At 50.4% G+C, this 4,552-nt stretch overlaps 1 long non-coding RNA gene across 1 annotated transcript; it reads right to left on the bottom strand.

Annotated features, from left to right (window-relative positions):
- Positions 1-539: 539 nt before the first annotated feature.
- LOC149999136 (uncharacterized) lies at positions 540-2,146 on the bottom strand. Its single transcript, XR_016514104.1, has 4 exons — positions 2,074-2,146; positions 1,670-1,745; positions 1,069-1,201; positions 540-914 (listed from the first exon to the last, which is right to left on the bottom strand). It is a non-coding gene; the product is annotated as an uncharacterized LOC149999136 (long non-coding RNA).
- Positions 2,147-4,552: the final 2,406 nt, after the last annotated feature.

Genomic DNA, 4,552 nt, shown 5'->3' with positions numbered 1-4,552 from the left:
GTGCCACCTGGGTCAGAGGAACAGACAAACGCATTGTAAGAACCATAGGTAAGGGGAAAGGTGAACTCGAGTTCTCTCTCTGGAGTAGAGGGGGAGAGGGAAATGGGATCTGAGGGATCCAGAGGTGCTCAGAAGCACTGATGACCGATTACTGTAGCGGGTGCAGGGCTTGCACTGTAAACAGGACTTTCACGTGTTTTTGGAGCGGTTTGCGTGAACGCGTGTGTGTATACATGTGCACGCACACACTTCCAGTCCTAGGAAGAGCCATCGATGTCGATGGCTGGCAACAGGTACAAGAATGTGATTCCCACAGAGGCCGAGGGCCACGGGTTCTCCAAGACGGTAGGGACACAGCAAGGGAGGCCTTCAGGGCACAAGTCCCATCTTTCCCTGCTTATGACACTCGCACCCACCAACTTTAGCCTCTTGTGTCCCGGCACCTCCAGGGCTGCCCCAGGACACTGAAGCATGAAGGATCACAGACCCACTAACCCCGGTGAACAACAGTGACTGCTACAGACAATTCTCCTTCACCGTTTCCATTCTTACCGAGTTTTATTCCCAGAAAAGGGGGGAGGGGGGTAGAAAGGCCCATGAAGAGCAGTCACCGCTCAACTTACAGAAAGGCGAGGCCCCGATCAGAGGCTACCATCCCTCTTTCCCACCGTCCGGGTTCAAAAGCCAACACGTGCTCACTGTCGAAGAGGGTGGCTGAAATGGGGCTCAAAAGATTTATAAGACCCCCAATTCTGTCTTCCACGTATCCTTTTCTTTTTATTCTTTTTCTTTCTTCTCACGCTCAGCCTTAGCTTCTTCTTCCTCATGTCTTCTGATCAGCTGTTCCACTTCCTTCTGTCCGAGGACTCCGATGACCGTCTTTCCATTCTCTCTGGTCGGCGTGGCAATTTCCACTGGGGGCAAACACACACACGCACGGCTGCGTTATAGCAATCACAGGTGCTAAAGTTGTTGCAGCTACCTTAAAATACCGTTTACATTCAATGCCGTTGCAAAATCACTTTAGGTACCTATCGCTAGGTTTTACAGCAACACAGAAATACTCACAGCGCCGTTATTGCCAATGCGTGCGGCCTTCCATCCCCCGTAATTTCCGCTTGGGTCGCTCCGATAGAGCTGAAAGCCGTAACGCTTATCCCAGCCAATGGACAGCAGCGAGACGCCAAAGGCACGTTTTTCCCTTTAACCAAGAAAAGAGGACCGTCAAGCACATCAGCCGCCCAAAGGCAGTATCGCTACAGTCACTCGAGCTCCCCGAACGTAGCTGAAGCACCTTTCTTGTGAAGCTGAGCATTCGTAAGTGGCTCTGTTCTGGCCACCACAGACTAAGGCCCACCAAAACGTCCACTTGCTTCCGGGAGATGGGCACAGCCAGGAGACGGAGTTAAGACCCGGAGGACCGCTACTCCGTGCTGAGTTTAATTATTAGGTAAGAAAAGCAATCGGTTTCCAGATTTAAAAAGGCTATTTCTGCCTCTCGATGGTCTATTAATAAAACAAATGATAATACATATCGCGGAAACCACGAAGCGCAAATGTACAAAAAGTTCTTCACTTACTTTTCAATTTCTTTTTACCATCTCATAAAAAAATTATTACCTAGAAAATGTTTCCCCTTTCTGGAATAAATATGCCCCAGATTTCCTACCTCCAAACTGCGCGTACGCTTGTTTGATATCACAGAGCGCTGTCACCAACTGCTCACGAGGAATTGGCTCCCGATACTGTAATAAATAAATACCTAGGATGAAAACACTGGCATAGTCATCATTTTTTCCTAAGACACAAAAATCTAAGCAAAACATATTCTGGACATAAACCTGCGCCATGGGGGGACATTCACAGTCACCTGTCATTTGAAAGGGGAGCAGGGGAATGTCAACATCCTAACAATCTTATGACCATAGCATTTTATAAGTTCGGGTTACAAAAAAGAAGCAATTTTCAATTAATAAATCTGCGATGACTCTCATCTTGGCAAAAACGAGTTCTCCTTAGAGATATCAAGCAAACTGACTTATAGATCGTCAGTCACACTCTCTCTGACCATACCTTTGGGCAATGAGCCTCAGTTCATTGGTCAGAACGTTAGCGTCAGAAGTTACGCCGGCCACGGTGCAAGCCATGCCCCTGGAGGAAGAAAAAAAAAAATGTATTCATGTGTCTGTAAGCAGAGCAGGTGTCTGAGAGGGCCTTTAAGAAGTATTTGTAAAGCCCCAAGTTCCATGATAAGTTTACCATGCTCGCGTCAATGCTCTGGTCTTCTTCTGAACAGACAGAAACTACAGAAGGTTTATCTTTGCAGGACAAACCTGACGTCGTTTATAACATGAAAGATACACAGCGCCCCCTCCAGTTCTTCGATAGGCGTATTCAGCGCCACGACGCCGAACAGGGCGAGAGAAGGAGCACTAGGAAGCTAAAGCAAGTCCCAAGAGGGTCCAGAAGCAAGACAGAGGTTTTGCCAGAGAGGAAGAAAAACTACCCCCACTCCTGGGTCATCGGTATTCTCACCTCCAAAGGCCTGGCTGGCCGGGGCGGAGGGAGGGGGCTCAGGGGCTAGGCTCCCAGGAAAGGCGCCTTTCCTTTCTTTGCTGCCGCTCCCCGAGGGCTGCGCTGGCTCCCCTAGAGCTGGCACCCTCTGTCACCTGCTGTCACTACACCTCCGCAAGCCTGCCAGCTGCCGAGCGGCCCGTGGCCTGGCGGTGACTCTGGAGGGATGACGCTTCCTTGGACACGCATCCAAAGGCCCTAGAACCGGCACCCGCCTCGTCCCCCACTCAGGGGGGAAGTCTCTGACAGGCAAACCCAGTGCCCCGCAGGCTAGGAGTCCCGCACGCCCAACGACGCCAAACTGACGGGGCTCACCTAAACTGTTCCCAGACCTCCAGGGGTAAGATTCAGGACACTTCCACACAATTCCCGAGTAGCCGTTCTGAACACTCGGGGAGCCTGCCACGTGTCAGACCCTGCGCTAGTGTATTTCACTCGTTTTACTCTAGTTCATTAAACGGCCACCACCACTCGAGGCGGCACCGAAGCCCAGAGAAGGAAAGCAACGGGTGCAAGGTCACACAGACTTAACCCATATCTGCACACCTACCACGCCTGTACTCTGAACGGTATAGAATAGTTTCTCCACCTAGGGCTTGGCCCTGCACGTCAAAAGAATAACGCATCGTCCTAAGCCTCAAGGAAGTTTCAAATAAGAATCAAAAGTGTCCACCAGTAAAGGCACAATAACAAGCGTTCGCTTCAAGTTTACTACGGCACACGGGCCAGCCCTCCCGAAATACGTGAGATCCTACGTATGTGAGCACGTGAGATATTGAAACCCTCTCCCCCCTGTGAGCTCACTTACTCATCATCGAGCTTATAAATTTTTTCAGGGACAACAACTTCATCAAGCGGCTTGTGGATGTTGTGTCGCTCTGCTCCAAGCCAAACACCGTCGTTCGCTAAAGTTCCCGGACAGGTGCCCGCACGTCCGATGGCCTCCATGGCGTATTCAACCTGGTACAAGCGACCTACAAAACACAAGCGGTGAGAAACCGAGACTCCCTTCTGGGTGCTTGCACCACTGGGCCAAGAGAGTCAGCGGGAACCCTGACAGGCTCTACCCTCAAGTCCCTCTCTCGTTCTCTCATGCTGCGCGTGATCGACATGGTGACCATAAGGACATCAAAACACAAGAGAGCATGAACTATACAAAAAGTGTCTTGACTTCCGCCCCCCCACCCCCACCCCCCTAAAAGTCAAGCACTTAAAAATACTTTTGAGACAGATTCTACAATTCCTATTTTGCCTCCTGGAGAAAATATAGTGGTCCTGGAGTCATAGCTTCGAGACCGCAAAGGAAAATATATACCCATGACTCCCGTCCACTGAAAGTAACTCCTGCATAAAACACATCCTGGCACCCAGAGTCCAGTGTGTAGCAGGGAACCGATCATTTCTTCCCACTCCCATTTTCTCACGCAGGTCTGTAAGCTGAGTACCAGACCCTTTGTCAGGCGATAGCTTACGGACGTGTGCGGAACTTACCGTGTGTTCTGAACTTTACGGCTCCTGTCAAAAGAAAGTAAGATCCTTACTAAAACGAAAGTTACAACTGAAAAAGCATTTCCACGGCTTAAAACCGTTCCGTCCACCCCCTTCTTCGGCCGAGGTGAGGGACGCAAACACGATTTGACACAGGTGGAGACCGAGGCACTGGGGCTGGAGGGGAAAATCGAAAAAGCCCTTTTTTGAAAAAAAAACCAACGCAGAAAAGGAGCCCAAATGAGACACGGTAGAGGCAGAAAGAGGGATGAGACCCTGCAGGTCCAAGAGGAAGAACTGGGGAAGGAGAAAGAACGGGGCGTCCAGGTGGAGCAGGAAGCTTCAGCAGAAAACACTGAGTCAGACGCCTCACGGGCAAGAGACAAACGGCCGAAGCTCAAAAAAAAAAAAGAAAGAAAAAAAGAATCGCAGCCCCTCGAAAGCTAAGCCAGTATCCCGACCACGGAGTCCAGGAGGACGGACACGTGAA

Source organism: Furipterus horrens, unplaced genomic scaffold, assembly GCF_987537825.1.
Source record: "Furipterus horrens unplaced genomic scaffold, mFurHor1.1.pri manual_scaffold_11, whole genome shotgun sequence".
Classification (NCBI taxonomy): Eukaryota; Metazoa; Chordata; class Mammalia; order Chiroptera; family Furipteridae; genus Furipterus; species Furipterus horrens.
Note: the sequence above shows the minus strand (reverse complement) of the source record. Positions and strands in the feature narration are given on the sequence as shown.